The 11,952-nt window shown below is 47.8% G+C and overlaps 25 non-coding genes and 17 pseudogenes across 25 annotated transcripts; all 42 read left to right on the top strand.

Annotated features, from left to right (window-relative positions):
* The first annotated feature begins 207 nt into the window (after positions 1-207).
* Positions 208-316, top strand: LOC138457328 (5S ribosomal RNA; annotated as a pseudogene).
* Positions 317-779: 463 nt separating this feature from the next.
* Positions 780-898, top strand: LOC138461632 (5S ribosomal RNA). The gene has a single exon (XR_011264242.1). It is a non-coding gene; the product is annotated as a 5S ribosomal RNA (ribosomal RNA).
* A 106-nt stretch (positions 899-1,004) lies between these two features.
* On the top strand, positions 1,005-1,123 carry LOC138463306 (5S ribosomal RNA). Its single transcript, XR_011265893.1, has one exon. It is a non-coding gene; the product is annotated as a 5S ribosomal RNA (ribosomal RNA).
* A 106-nt stretch (positions 1,124-1,229) lies between these two features.
* Positions 1,230-1,348, top strand: LOC138462308 (5S ribosomal RNA). The gene has a single exon (XR_011264907.1). It is a non-coding gene; the product is annotated as a 5S ribosomal RNA (ribosomal RNA).
* A 106-nt stretch (positions 1,349-1,454) lies between these two features.
* On the top strand, positions 1,455-1,563 carry LOC138458985 (5S ribosomal RNA; annotated as a pseudogene).
* A 106-nt stretch (positions 1,564-1,669) lies between these two features.
* LOC138457327 (5S ribosomal RNA) lies at positions 1,670-1,778 on the top strand (annotated as a pseudogene).
* A 463-nt stretch (positions 1,779-2,241) lies between these two features.
* Positions 2,242-2,360, top strand: LOC138460945 (5S ribosomal RNA). The gene has a single exon (XR_011263596.1). It is a non-coding gene; the product is annotated as a 5S ribosomal RNA (ribosomal RNA).
* A 106-nt stretch (positions 2,361-2,466) lies between these two features.
* Positions 2,467-2,575, top strand: LOC138458842 (5S ribosomal RNA; annotated as a pseudogene).
* A 106-nt stretch (positions 2,576-2,681) lies between these two features.
* On the top strand, positions 2,682-2,800 carry LOC138455726 (5S ribosomal RNA; annotated as a pseudogene).
* A 106-nt stretch (positions 2,801-2,906) lies between these two features.
* On the top strand, positions 2,907-3,025 carry LOC138457067 (5S ribosomal RNA). Its single transcript, XR_011262179.1, has one exon. It is a non-coding gene; the product is annotated as a 5S ribosomal RNA (ribosomal RNA).
* A 106-nt stretch (positions 3,026-3,131) lies between these two features.
* LOC138461143 (5S ribosomal RNA) lies at positions 3,132-3,250 on the top strand. The gene has a single exon (XR_011263778.1). It is a non-coding gene; the product is annotated as a 5S ribosomal RNA (ribosomal RNA).
* A 106-nt stretch (positions 3,251-3,356) lies between these two features.
* Positions 3,357-3,475, top strand: LOC138463382 (5S ribosomal RNA). The gene has a single exon (XR_011265968.1). It is a non-coding gene; the product is annotated as a 5S ribosomal RNA (ribosomal RNA).
* A 106-nt stretch (positions 3,476-3,581) lies between these two features.
* LOC138459379 (5S ribosomal RNA) lies at positions 3,582-3,685 on the top strand (annotated as a pseudogene).
* A 463-nt stretch (positions 3,686-4,148) lies between these two features.
* LOC138461631 (5S ribosomal RNA) lies at positions 4,149-4,267 on the top strand. Its single transcript, XR_011264241.1, has one exon. It is a non-coding gene; the product is annotated as a 5S ribosomal RNA (ribosomal RNA).
* A 106-nt stretch (positions 4,268-4,373) lies between these two features.
* Positions 4,374-4,492, top strand: LOC138457055 (5S ribosomal RNA). Its single transcript, XR_011262177.1, has one exon. It is a non-coding gene; the product is annotated as a 5S ribosomal RNA (ribosomal RNA).
* A 106-nt stretch (positions 4,493-4,598) lies between these two features.
* On the top strand, positions 4,599-4,707 carry LOC138457999 (5S ribosomal RNA; annotated as a pseudogene).
* Positions 4,708-4,813: 106 nt separating this feature from the next.
* Positions 4,814-4,932, top strand: LOC138463258 (5S ribosomal RNA). The gene has a single exon (XR_011265844.1). It is a non-coding gene; the product is annotated as a 5S ribosomal RNA (ribosomal RNA).
* Positions 4,933-5,038: 106 nt separating this feature from the next.
* On the top strand, positions 5,039-5,157 carry LOC138462075 (5S ribosomal RNA). Its single transcript, XR_011264679.1, has one exon. It is a non-coding gene; the product is annotated as a 5S ribosomal RNA (ribosomal RNA).
* A 106-nt stretch (positions 5,158-5,263) lies between these two features.
* On the top strand, positions 5,264-5,372 carry LOC138457326 (5S ribosomal RNA; annotated as a pseudogene).
* Positions 5,373-5,835: 463 nt separating this feature from the next.
* On the top strand, positions 5,836-5,954 carry LOC138464298 (5S ribosomal RNA). The gene has a single exon (XR_011266878.1). It is a non-coding gene; the product is annotated as a 5S ribosomal RNA (ribosomal RNA).
* Positions 5,955-6,060: 106 nt separating this feature from the next.
* Positions 6,061-6,179, top strand: LOC138463305 (5S ribosomal RNA). Its single transcript, XR_011265891.1, has one exon. It is a non-coding gene; the product is annotated as a 5S ribosomal RNA (ribosomal RNA).
* Positions 6,180-6,285: 106 nt separating this feature from the next.
* Positions 6,286-6,404, top strand: LOC138462306 (5S ribosomal RNA). Its single transcript, XR_011264906.1, has one exon. It is a non-coding gene; the product is annotated as a 5S ribosomal RNA (ribosomal RNA).
* A 106-nt stretch (positions 6,405-6,510) lies between these two features.
* Positions 6,511-6,619, top strand: LOC138458984 (5S ribosomal RNA; annotated as a pseudogene).
* A 106-nt stretch (positions 6,620-6,725) lies between these two features.
* LOC138457325 (5S ribosomal RNA) lies at positions 6,726-6,834 on the top strand (annotated as a pseudogene).
* A 463-nt stretch (positions 6,835-7,297) lies between these two features.
* LOC138460944 (5S ribosomal RNA) lies at positions 7,298-7,416 on the top strand. The gene has a single exon (XR_011263595.1). It is a non-coding gene; the product is annotated as a 5S ribosomal RNA (ribosomal RNA).
* A 106-nt stretch (positions 7,417-7,522) lies between these two features.
* On the top strand, positions 7,523-7,631 carry LOC138459412 (5S ribosomal RNA; annotated as a pseudogene).
* A 106-nt stretch (positions 7,632-7,737) lies between these two features.
* LOC138455725 (5S ribosomal RNA) lies at positions 7,738-7,856 on the top strand (annotated as a pseudogene).
* Positions 7,857-7,962: 106 nt separating this feature from the next.
* Positions 7,963-8,081, top strand: LOC138457043 (5S ribosomal RNA). Its single transcript, XR_011262175.1, has one exon. It is a non-coding gene; the product is annotated as a 5S ribosomal RNA (ribosomal RNA).
* A 106-nt stretch (positions 8,082-8,187) lies between these two features.
* On the top strand, positions 8,188-8,306 carry LOC138461142 (5S ribosomal RNA). The gene has a single exon (XR_011263777.1). It is a non-coding gene; the product is annotated as a 5S ribosomal RNA (ribosomal RNA).
* A 106-nt stretch (positions 8,307-8,412) lies between these two features.
* Positions 8,413-8,531, top strand: LOC138463834 (5S ribosomal RNA). The gene has a single exon (XR_011266418.1). It is a non-coding gene; the product is annotated as a 5S ribosomal RNA (ribosomal RNA).
* A 106-nt stretch (positions 8,532-8,637) lies between these two features.
* LOC138459378 (5S ribosomal RNA) lies at positions 8,638-8,741 on the top strand (annotated as a pseudogene).
* A 463-nt stretch (positions 8,742-9,204) lies between these two features.
* On the top strand, positions 9,205-9,323 carry LOC138461630 (5S ribosomal RNA). Its single transcript, XR_011264240.1, has one exon. It is a non-coding gene; the product is annotated as a 5S ribosomal RNA (ribosomal RNA).
* A 106-nt stretch (positions 9,324-9,429) lies between these two features.
* On the top strand, positions 9,430-9,548 carry LOC138457030 (5S ribosomal RNA). The gene has a single exon (XR_011262171.1). It is a non-coding gene; the product is annotated as a 5S ribosomal RNA (ribosomal RNA).
* A 106-nt stretch (positions 9,549-9,654) lies between these two features.
* On the top strand, positions 9,655-9,763 carry LOC138457998 (5S ribosomal RNA; annotated as a pseudogene).
* A 106-nt stretch (positions 9,764-9,869) lies between these two features.
* On the top strand, positions 9,870-9,988 carry LOC138463256 (5S ribosomal RNA). Its single transcript, XR_011265843.1, has one exon. It is a non-coding gene; the product is annotated as a 5S ribosomal RNA (ribosomal RNA).
* Positions 9,989-10,094: 106 nt separating this feature from the next.
* Positions 10,095-10,213, top strand: LOC138462063 (5S ribosomal RNA). Its single transcript, XR_011264667.1, has one exon. It is a non-coding gene; the product is annotated as a 5S ribosomal RNA (ribosomal RNA).
* A 106-nt stretch (positions 10,214-10,319) lies between these two features.
* Positions 10,320-10,428, top strand: LOC138457322 (5S ribosomal RNA; annotated as a pseudogene).
* A 463-nt stretch (positions 10,429-10,891) lies between these two features.
* On the top strand, positions 10,892-11,010 carry LOC138461629 (5S ribosomal RNA). Its single transcript, XR_011264239.1, has one exon. It is a non-coding gene; the product is annotated as a 5S ribosomal RNA (ribosomal RNA).
* Positions 11,011-11,116: 106 nt separating this feature from the next.
* On the top strand, positions 11,117-11,235 carry LOC138463304 (5S ribosomal RNA). Its single transcript, XR_011265890.1, has one exon. It is a non-coding gene; the product is annotated as a 5S ribosomal RNA (ribosomal RNA).
* Positions 11,236-11,341: 106 nt separating this feature from the next.
* Positions 11,342-11,460, top strand: LOC138462305 (5S ribosomal RNA). Its single transcript, XR_011264905.1, has one exon. It is a non-coding gene; the product is annotated as a 5S ribosomal RNA (ribosomal RNA).
* A 106-nt stretch (positions 11,461-11,566) lies between these two features.
* On the top strand, positions 11,567-11,675 carry LOC138458983 (5S ribosomal RNA; annotated as a pseudogene).
* A 106-nt stretch (positions 11,676-11,781) lies between these two features.
* Positions 11,782-11,890, top strand: LOC138457321 (5S ribosomal RNA; annotated as a pseudogene).
* Positions 11,891-11,952: the final 62 nt, after the last annotated feature.

Genomic DNA, 11,952 nt, shown 5'->3' with positions numbered 1-11,952 from the left:
CTGAATGCGCCCGATCTCGTCTGATCTCGGAAGCTAAGCAGTGTCGGGCCTAGTTAGTACCTGGATGGGAGACCGCCTGGGAATACCAGGTGCTGTAGGCTTTTTTGTACTCCAAGTTCAGGAAGTGAGCCATTTCTCAATTGCCTTTCAAAACTGCAAGGTCTAGCCGACTAGATGCTTAAAAGTACAAAACTCACTAGGCCCAGAGCCTACGGCCACACCACACTGAATGCGCCCGATCTCGGAAGCTAAGCAGGGTCGGGCCTAGTTAGTACCTGGATGGGAGACTGCCTGGGAATACCAGGTGCTGTAGGCTTTTTTGTGCTCCATGATTAGTAATTGCGCAACTTCTCAATTATTTTTCAAATTTGGTATGTTTCCAAAATAATTGTATCCCGTTTTATAGCGGAAATGTTGGACAACATCATGAGGGCTGGAGCTACCTTTTTACATAGAATTAGCATACAGGTAGTGTGTTCATGGGTAATAAATCGACTTTCACATGTAATGCAGTACAGAGAATATTGAGTCCTTCAAGAGGCATGAAAGAAAACCATTATTGTGTTGATTGTTCTCTCCACCTCCCTGCAACAGACACAGGATGGATGAATTAAAGTTATCCTACCAGACATAGGAGTCCTGAATGGGCCCACCAGTCTTATATATCTCGCCTGATCGAGCCTGATCGAGCGATGAGCGTGGTATCATGTTGCAAGTGGCTGCATGGCTTAGCTTACTAAATGCAAATGCATAAGAGTAATATTCTTAGCATTCCTAGAGCCTACGGCCACACCACACTGAATGCACCCGATCTCGTCTGATCTCGGAAGTTAAGCAGTGTCAGGCCTAGTTAGTACCTGGATGGGAGACCGCCTGGGAATACCAGGTGCTGTAGGCTTTTTTGTGCTCCAAGTTCAGGAAGTGAGCCATTTCACAATTGCCTTTCAAAACTGCAAGGTCTAGCCGACTAGATGCTTAAAAGTACAAAACTCACTAGGCCCAGAGCCTACGGCCACACCACACTGAATGCGCCTGATCTCGTCTGATCTCAGAAGCTAAGCAGTGTCGGGCCTAGTTAGTACCTGGATAGGAGACCGCCTGGGAATACCAGGTGCTGTAGGCTTTTTTGTACTCCAAGTTCAGGAAGTGAGCCATTTCTCAATTGCCTTTCAAAACTGCAAGGTCTAGCCGACTAGATGCTTAAAAGTACAAAACTCACAAGGCCCAGAGCCTACGGCCACACCACACTGAATGCGCCCGATCTCGTCTGATCTCGGAAGCTAAGCAGTGTCGGGCCTCGTTAGTACCTGGATGGGAGACCGCCTGGGAATACCAGGTGCTGTAGGCTTTTTTGTGCTCCAAGTTCAGGAAGTGAGCCATTTCACAATTGCCTTTCAAAACTGCAAGGTCTAGCCGACTAGATGCTTAAAAGTACAAAACTCACAAGGCTCAGAGCCTACGGCCACACCACACTGAATGCGTCTGATCTTGGAAGCTAAGCAGTGTCGGGCCTCGTTAGTACCTGGATGGGAGACCGCCTGGGAATACCAGGTGCTGTAGGCTTTTTTGTGCTCCAAGTTCAGGAAGTGAGCCATTTCACAATTGCCTTTCAAAACTGCAAGGTCTAGCCGACTAGATGCTTAAAAGTACAAAACTCACTAGGCCCAGAGCCTACGGCCACACCACACTGAATGCGCCCGATCTCGGAAGCTAAGCAGGGTCGGGCCTAGTTAGTACCTGGATGGGAGACTGCCTGGGAATACCAGGTGCTGTAGGCTTTTTTGTGCTCCATGATTAGTAATTGCGCAACTTCTCAATTATTTTTCAAATTTGGTATGTTTCCAAAATAATTGTATCCCGTTTTATAGCGGAAATGTTGGACAACATCATGAGGGCTGGAGCTACCTTTTTACATAGAATTAGCATACAGGTAGTGTGTTCATGGGTAATAAATCGACTTTCACATGTAATGCAGTACAGAGAATATTGAGTCCTTCAAGAGGCATGAAAGAAAACCATTATTGTGTTGATTGTTCTCTCCACCTCCCTGCAACAGACACAGGATGGATGAATTAAAGTTATCCTACCAGACATAGGAGTCCTGAATGGGCCCACCAGTCTTATATATCTCGCCTGATCGAGCCTGATCGAGCGATGAGCGTGGTATCATGTTGCAAGTGGCTGCATGGCTTAGCTTACTAAATGCAAATGCATAAGAGTAATATTCTTAGCATTTCTAGAGCCTACGGCCACACCACACTGAATGCACCCGATCTCGTCTGATCTCGGAAGTTAAGCAGTGTTAGGCCTAGATAGTACCTGGATGGGAGACCGCCTGGGAATACCAGGTGCTGTAGGCTTTTTTGTGCTCCAAGTTCAGGAAGTGAGCCATTTCACAATTGCCTTTCAAAACTGCAAGGTCTAGCCGACTAGATGCTTAAAAGTACAAAACTCACAAGGCCCAGAGCCTACGGCCACACCACACTGAATGCGTCTGATCTCGGAAGCTAAGCTGTGTCGGGCCTCGTTAGTACCTGGATGGGAGACCGCCTGGGAATACCAGGTGCTGTAGGCTTTTTTGTGCTCCAAGTTCAGGAAGTGAGCCATTTCTCAATTGCCATTCAAAACTGCAAGGTCTAGCTGACTAGATGCTTAAAAGTACAAAACTCACTAGGCCCAGAGACTACGGACACACCACACTGATTGCGCCCGATCTCGTCTGATCTCGGAAACTAAGCAGTGTCGGGCCTAGTTAGTACCTGGATGGGAGACCACCTGGGAATACCAGGTGCTGTAGGTTTTTTTGTGCTCCAAGTTCAGGAAGTGAGCCATTTCACAATTGCCTTTCAAAACTGCAAGGTCTAGCCGACTAGATGCTTAAAAGTACAAAACTCACTAGGCCCAGAGCCTACGGCCACACCACACTGAATGCGCCTGATCTCGTCTGATCTCAGAAGCTAAGCAGTGTCGGGCCTAGTTAGTACCTGGATGGGAGACCGCCTGGGAATACCAGGTGCTGTAGGCTTTTTTGTACTCCAAGTTCAGGAAGTGAGCCATTTCTCAATTGCCTTTCAAAACTGCAAGGTCTAGCCGACTAGATGCTTAAAAGTACAAAACTCACAAGGCCCAGAGCCTACGGCCACACCACACTGAATGCGCCCGATCTCGTCTGATCTCGGAAGCTAAGCAGTGTCGGGCCTTGTTAGTACCTGGATGGGAGACCGCCTGGGAATACCAGGTGCTGTAGGCTTTTTTGTGCTCCAAGTTCAGGAAGTGAGCCCTTTCTCAATTGCCTTTTAAAACTGCAAGGTCTAGCCGACTAGATGCTTAAAAGTACAAAACTCACAAGGCCCAGAGCCTATGGCCACACCACACTGAATGCGCCTGATCTCGTCTGATCTCAGAAGCTAAGCAGTGTCGGGCCTCGTTAGTACCTGGATGGGAGACCGCCTGGGAATACCAGGTGCTGTAGGCTTTTTTGTGCTCCAAGTTCAGGAAGTGAGCCATTTCACAATTGCCTTTCAAAACTGCAAGGTCTAGCCGACTAGATGCTTAAAAGTACAAAACTCACTAGGCCCAGAGCCTACGGCCACACCACACTGAATGCACCCAGGAAGCTAAGCAGGGTCGGGCCTAGTTAGTACCTGGATGGGAGACTGCCTGGGAATACCAGGTGCTGTAGGCTTTTTTGTGCTCCATGATTAGTAATTGCGCAACTTCTCAATTATTTTTCAAATTTGGTATGTTTCCAAAATAATTGTATCCCGTTTTATAGCGGAAATGTTGGACAACATCATGAGGGCTGGAGCTACCTTTTTACATAGAATTAGCATACAGGTAGTGTGTTCATGGGTAATAAATCGACTTTCACATGTAATGCAGTACAGAGAATATTGAGTCCTTCAAGAGGCATGAAAGAAACCCATTATTGCGTTGATTGTTCTCTCCACCTCCCTGCAACAGACACAGGATGGATGAATTAAAGTTATCCTACCAGACATAGGAGTCCTGAATGGGCCCACCAGTCTTATATATCTCGCCTGATCGAGCCTGATCGAGCGATGAGCGTGGTATCATGTTGCAAGTGGCTGCATGGCTTAGCTTACTAAATGCAAATGCATAAGAGTAATATTCTTAGCATTCCTAGAGCCTACGGCCACACCACACTGAATGCACCCGATCTCGTCTGATCTCGGAAGTTAAGCAGTGTCAGGCCTAGTTAGTACCTGGATGGGAGACCGCCTGGGAATACCAGGTGCTGTAGGCTTTTTTGTGCTCCAAGTTCAGGAAGTGAGCCCTTTCTCAATTGCCTTTTAAAACTGCAAGGTCTAGCCGACTAGATGCTTAAAAGTACAAAACTCACTGGGCCCAGAGCCTACGGCCACACCACACTGAATGCGCCTGATCTCGTCTGATCTCAGAAGCTAAGCAGTGTCGGGCCTAGTTAGTACCTGGATGGGAGACCGCCTGGGAATACCAGGTGCTGTAGGCTTTTTTGTGCTCCAAGTTCAGGAAGTGAGCCATTTCACAATTGCCTTTCAAAACTGCAAGGTCTAGCCGACTAGATGCTTAAAAGTACAAAACTCACAAGGCCCAGAGCCTACGGCCACACCACACTGAATGCGTCTGATCTCGGAAGCTAAGCAGTGTCGGGCCTCGTTAGTACCTGGATGGGAGACCGCCTGGGAATACCAGGTGCTGTAGGCTTTTTTGTGCTCCAAGTTCAGGAAGTGAGCCATTTCACAATTGCCTTTCAAAACTGCAAGGTCTAGCCGACTAGATGCTTAAAAGTACAAAACTCACTAGGCCCAGACCCTACGGCCACACCACACTGAATGCGCCTGATCTCGTCTGATCTCAGAAGCTAAGCAGTGTCGGGCCTAGTTAGTACCTGGATGGGAGACCGCCTGGGAATACCAGGTGCTGTAGGCTTTTTTGTACTCCAAGTTCAGGAAGTGAGCCATTTCTCAATTGCCTTTCAAAACTGCAAGGTCTAGCCGACTAGATGCTTAAAAGTACAAAACTCACAAGGCCCAGAGCCTACGGCCACACCACACTGAATGCGCCCGATCTCGTCTGATCTCGGAAGCTAAGCAGTGTCGGGCCTAGTTAGTACCTGGATGGGAGACCGCCTGGGAATACCAGGTGCTGTAGGCTTTTTTGTACTCCAAGTTCAGGAAGTGAGCCATTTCTCAATTGCCTTTCAAAACTGCAAGGTCTAGCCGACTAGATGCTTAAAAGTACAAAACTCACTAGGCCCAGAGCCTACGGCCACACCACACTGAATGCGCCCGATCTCGGAAGCTAAGCAGGGTCGGGCCTAGTTAGTACCTGGATGGGAGACTGCCTGGGAATACCAGGTGCTGTAGGCTTTTTTGTGCTCCATGATTAGTAATTGCGCAACTTCTCAATTATTTTTCAAATTTGGTATGTTTCCAAAATAATTGTATCCCGTTTTATAGCGGAAATGTTGGACAACATCATGAGGGCTGGAGCTACCTTTTTACATAGAATTAGCATACAGGTAGTGTGTTCATGGGTAATAAATCGACTTTCACATGTAATGCAGTACAGAGAATATTGAGTCCTTCAAGAGGCATGAAAGAAAACCATTATTGTGTTGATTGTTCTCTCCACCTCCCTGCAACAGACACAGGATGGATGAATTAAAGTTATCCTACCAGACATAGGAGTCCTGAATGGGCCCACCAGTCTTATATATCTCGCCTGATCGAGCCTGATCGAGCGATGAGCGTGGTATCATGTTGCAAGTGGCTGCATGGCTTAGCTTACTAAATGCAAATGCATAAGAGTAATATTCTTAGCATTCCTAGACCCTACGGCCACACCACACTGAATGCACCCGATCTCGTCTGATCTCGGAAGTTAAGCAGTGTCAGGCCTAGTTAGTACCTGGATGGGAGACCGCCTGGGAATACCAGGTGCTGTAGGCTTTTTTGTGCTCCAAGTTCAGGAAGTGAGCCATTTCACAATTGCCTTTCAAAACTGCAAGGTCTAGCCGACTAGATGCTTAAAAGTACAAAACTCACTAGGCCCAGAGCCTACGGCCACACCACACTGAATGCGCCTGATCTCGTCTGATCTCAGAAGCTAAGCAGTGTCGGGCCTAGTTAGTACCTGGATAGGAGACCGCCTGGGAATACCAGGTGCTGTAGGCTTTTTTGTACTCCAAGTTCAGGAAGTGAGCCATTTCTCAATTGCCTTTCAAAACTGCAAGGTCTAGCCGACTAGATGCTTAAAAGTACAAAACTCACAAGGCCCAGAGCCTACGGCCACACCACACTGAATGCGCCCGATCTCGTCTGATCTCGGAAGCTAAGCAGTGTCGGGCCTCGTTAGTACCTGGATGGGAGACCGCCTGGGAATACCAGGTGCTGTAGGCTTTTTTGTGCTCCAAGTTCAGGAAGTGAGCCATTTCACAATTGCCTTTCAAAACTGCAAGGTCTAGCCGACTAGATGCTTAAAAGTACAAAACTCACAAGGCTCAGAGCCTACGGCCACACCACACTGAATGCGTCTGATCTTGGAAGCTAAGCAGTGTCGGGCCTCGTTAGTACCTGGATGGGAGACCGCCTGGGAATACCAGGTGCTGTAGGCTTTTTTGTGCTCCAAGTTCAGGAAGTGAGCCATTTCACAATTGCCTTTCAAAACTGCATGGTCTAGCCGACTAGATGCTTAAAAGTACAAAACTCACTAGGCCCAGAGCCTACGGCCACACCACACTGAATGCGCCCGATCTCGGAAGCTAAGCAGGGTCGGGCCTAGTTAGTACCTGGATGGGAGACTGCCTGGGAATACCAGGTGCTGTAGGCTTTTTTGTGCTCCATGATTAGTAATTGCGCAACTTCTCAATTATTTTTCAAATTTGGTATGTTTCCAAAATAATTGTATCCCGTTTTATAGCGGAAATGTTGGACAACATCATGAGGGCTGGAGCTACCTTTTTACATAGAATTAGCATACAGGTAGTGTGTTCATGGGTAATAAATCGACTTTCACATGTAATGCAGTACAGAGAATATTGAGTCCTTCAAGAGGCATGAAAGAAAACCATTATTGTGTTGATTGTTCTCTCCACCTCCCTGCAACAGACACAGGATGGATGAATTAAAGTTATCCTACCAGACATAGGAGTCCTGAATGGGCCCACCAGTCTTATATATCTCGCCTGATCGAGCCTGATCGAGCGATGAGCGTGGTATCATGTTGCAAGTGGCTGCATGGCTTAGCTTACTAAATGCAAATGCATAAGAGTAATATTCTTAGCATTTCTAGAGCCTACGGCCACACCACACTGAATGCACCCGATCTCGTCTGATCTCGGAAGTTAAGCAGTGTTAGGCCTAGATAGTACCTGGATGGGAGACCGCCTGGGAATACCAGGTGCTGTAGGCTTTTTTGTGCTCCAAGTTCAGGAAGTGAGCCATTTCACAATTGCCTTTCAAAACTGCAAGGTCTAGCCGACTAGATGCTTAAAAGTACAAAACTCACAAGGCCCAGAGCCTACGGCCGCACCACACTGAATGCGTCTGATCTCGGAAGCTAAGCTGTGTCGGGCCTCGTTAGTACCTGGATGGGAGACCGCCTGGGAATACCAGGTGCTGTAGGCTTTTTTGTGCTCCAAGTTCAGGAAGTGAGCCATTTCTCAATTGCCATTCAAAACTGCAAGGTCTAGCTGACTAGATGCTTAAAAGTACAAAACTCACTAGGCCCAGAGACTACGGACACACCACACTGATTGCGCCCGATCTCGTCTGATCTCGGAAACTAAGCAGTGTCGGGCCTAGTTAGTACCTGGATGGGAGACCACCTGGGAATACCAGGTGCTGTAGGTTTTTTTGTGCTCCAAGTTCAGGAAGTGAGCCATTTCACAATTGCCTTTCAAAACTGCAAGGTCTAGCCGACTAGATGCTTAAAAGTACAAAACTCACTAGGCCCAGAGCCTACGGCCACACCACACTGAATGCGCCTGATCTCGTCTGATCTCAGAAGCTAAGCAGTGTCGGGCCTAGTTAGTACCTGGATGGGAGACCGCCTGGGAATACCAGGTGCTGTAGGCTTTTTTGTACTCCAAGTTCAGGAAGTGAGCCATTTCTCAATTGCCTTTCAAAACTGCAAGGTCTAGCCGACTAGATGCTTAAAAGTACAAAACTCACAAGGCCCAGAGCCTACGGCCACACCACACTGAATGCGCCCGATCTCGTCTGATCTCGGAAGCTAAGCAGTGTCGGGCCTTGTTAGTACCTGGATGGGAGACCGCCTGGGAATACCAGGTGCTGTAGGCTTTTTTGTGCTCCAAGTTCAGGAAGTGAGCCCTTTCTCAATTGCCTTTTAAAACTGCAAGGTCTAGCCGACTAGATGCTTAAAAGTACAAAACTCACAAGGCCCAGAGCCTATGGCCACACCACACTGAATGCGCCTGATCTCGTCTGATCTCAGAAGCTAAGCAGTGTCGGGCCTCGATAGTACCTGGATGGGAGACCGCCTGGGAATACCAGGTGCTGTAGGCTTTTTTGTGCTCCAAGTTCAGGAAGTGAGCCATTTCACAATTGCCTTTCAAAACTGCAAGGTCTAGCCGACTAGATGCTTAAAAGTACAAAACTCACTAGGCCCAGAGCCTACGGCCACACCACACTGAATGCACCCAGGAAGCTAAGCAGGGTCGGGCCTAGTTAGTACCTGGATGGGAGACTGCCTGGGAATACCAGGTGCTGTAGGCTTTTTTGTGCTCCATGATTAGTAATTGCGCAACTTCTCAATTATTTTTCAAATTTGGTATGTTTCCAAAATAATTGTATCCCGTTTTATAGCGGAAATGTTGGACAACATCATGAGGGCTGGAGCTACCTTTTTACATAGAATTAGCATACAGGTAGTGTGTTCATGGGTAATAAATCGACTTTCACATGTAATGCAGTACAGAGAATATTGAGTCCTTCAAGAGGCATGAAAGAAACCCATTATTGCGTTGATTGTTCTCTCCACCTCCCTGCAACAGACACAGGATGGATGAATTAAAGTTATCCTACCAGACATAGGAGTCCTGAATGGGCCCACCAGTCTTATATATCTCGCCTGATCGAGCCTGATCGAGCGATGAGCGTGGTATCATGTTGCAAGTGGCTGCATGGCTTAGCTTACTAAATGCAAATGCATAAGAGTAATATTCTTAGCATTCCTAGAGCCTACGGCCACACCACACTGAATGCACCCGATCTCGTCTGATCTCGGAAGTTAAGCAGTGTCAGGCCTAGTTAGTACCTGGATGGGAGACCGCCTGGGAATACCAGGTGCTGTAGGCTTTTTTGTGCTCCAAGTTCAGGAAGTGAGCCCTTTCTCAATTGCCTTTTAAAACTGCAAGGTCTAGCCGACTAGATGCTTAAAAGTACAAAACTCACTGGGCCCAGAGCCTACGGCCACACCACACTGAATGCGCCTGATCTCGTCTGATCTCAGAAGCTAAGCAGTGTCGGGCCTAGTTAGTACCTGGATGGGAGACCGCCTGGGAATACCAGGTGCTGTAGGCTTTTTTGTGCTCCAAGTTCAGGAAGTGAGCCATTTCACAATTGCCTTTCAAAACTGCAAGGTCTAGCCGACTAGATGCTTAAAAGTACAAAACTCACAAGGCCCAGAGCCTACGGCCACACCACACTGAATGCGTCTGATCTCGGAAGCTAAGCAGTGTCGGGCCTCGTTAGTACCTGGATGGGAGACCGCCTGGGAATACCAGGTGCTGTAGGCTTTTTTGTGCTCCAAGTTCAGGAAGTGAGCCATTTCACAATTGCCTTTCAAAACTGCAAGGTCTAGCCGACTAGATGCTTAAAAGTACAAAACTCACTAGGCCCAGACCCTACGGCCACACCACACTGAATGCGCCTGATCTCGTCTGATCTCAGAAGCTAAGCAGTGTCGGGCCTAGTTAGTACCTGGATGGGAGACCGCCTGGGAATACCAGGTGCTGTAGGCTTTTTTGTACTCCAAGTTCAGGAAGTGAGCCATTTCTCAATTGCCTTTCAAAACTGCAAGGTCTAGCCGACTAGATGCTTAAAAGTACAAAACTCACAAGGCCCAGAGCCTACGGCCACACCACACTGAATGCGCCCGATCTCGTCTGATCTCGGAAGCTAAGCAGTGTCGGGCCTAGTTAGTACCTGGATGGGAGACCGCCTGGGAATACCAGGTGCTGTAGGCTTTTTTGTACTCCAAGTTCAGGAAGTGAGCCATTTCTCAATTGCCTTTCAAAACTGCAAGGTCTAGCCGACTAGATGCTTAAAAGTACAAAACTCACTAGGCCCAGAGCCTACGGCCACACCACACTGAATGCGCCCGATCTCGGAAGCTAAGCAGGGTCGGGCCTAGTTAGTACCTGGATGGGAGACTGCCTGGGAATACCAGGTGCTGTAGGCTTTTTTGTGCTCCATGATTAGTAATTGCGCAACTTCTCAATTATTTTTCAAATTTGGTATGTTTCCAAAATAATTGTATCCCGTTTTATAGCGGAAATGTTGGACAACATCATGAGGGCTGGAGCTACCTTTTTACATAGAATTAGCATACAGGTAGTGTGTTCATGGGTAATAAATCGACTTTCACATGTAATGCAGTACAGAGAATATTGAGTCCTTCAAGAGGCATGAAAGAAAACCATTATTGTGTTGATTGTTCTCTCCACCTCCCTGCAACAGACACAGGATGGATGAATTAAAGTTATCCTACCAGACATAGGAGTCCTGAATGGGCCCACCAGTCTTATATATCTCGCCTGATCGAGCCTGATCGAGCGATGAGCGTGGTATCATGTTGCAAGTGGCTGCATGGCTTAGCTTACTAAATGCAAATGCATAAGAGTAATATTCTTAGCATTCCTAGAGCCTACGGCCACACCACACTGAATGCACCCGATCTCGTCTGATCTCGGAAGTTAAGCAGTGTCAGGCCTAGTTAGTACCTGGATGGGAGACCGCCTGGGAATACCAGGTGCTGTAGGCTTTTTTGTGCTCCAAGTTCAGGAAGTGAGCCATTTCACAATTGCCTTTCAAAACTGCAAGGTCTAGCCGACTAGATGCTTAAAAGTACAAAACTCACTAGGCCCAGAGCCTACGGCCACACCACACTGAATGCGCCTGATCTCGTCTGATCTCAGAAGCTAAGCAGTGTCGGGCCTAGTTAGTACCTGGATAGGAGACCGCCTGGGAATACCAGGTGCTGTAGGCTTTTTTGTACTCCAAGTTCAGGAAGTGAGCCATTTCTCAATTGCCTTTCAAAACTGCAAGGTCTAGCCGACTAGATGCTTAAAAGTACAAAACTCACAAGGCCCAGAGCCTACGGCCACACCACACTGAATGCGCCCGATCTCGTCTGATCTCGGAAGCTAAGCAGTGTCGGGCCTCGTTAGTACCTGGATGGGAGACCGCCTGGGAATACCAGGTGCTGTAGGCTTTTTTGTGCTCCAAGTTCAGGAAGTGAGCCATTTCACAATTGCCTTTCAAAACTGCAAGGTCTAGCCGACTAGATGCTTAAAAGTACAAAACTCACAAGGCTCAGAGCCTACGGCCACACCACACTGAATGCGTCTGATCTTGGAAGCTAAGCAGTGTCGGGCCTCGTTAGTACCTGGATGGGAGACCGCCTGGGAATACCAGGTGCTGTAGGCTTTTTTGTGCTCCAAGTTCAGGAAGTGAGCCATTTCACAATTGCCTTTCAAAACTGCAAGGTCTAGCCGACTAGATGCTTAAAAGTACAAAACTCACTAGGCCCAGAGCCTACGGCCACACCACACTGAATGCGCCCGATCTCGGAAGCTAAGCAGGGTCGGGCCTAGTTAGTACCTGGATGGGAGACTGCCTGGGAATACCAGGTGCTGTAGGCTTTTTTGTGCTCCATGATTAGTAATTGCGCAACTTCTCAATTATTTTTCAAATTTGGTATGTT

Source organism: Ambystoma mexicanum, chromosome 4p, assembly GCF_040938575.1.
Source record: "Ambystoma mexicanum isolate Mex_15411 chromosome 4p, UKY_AmexF1_1, whole genome shotgun sequence".
NCBI lineage: Eukaryota > Metazoa > Chordata > Amphibia > Caudata > Ambystomatidae > Ambystoma > Ambystoma mexicanum.
The sequence above is the reverse complement of the archived record's forward strand: the minus strand, read 5'-3'. Positions and strand labels throughout refer to the sequence as shown.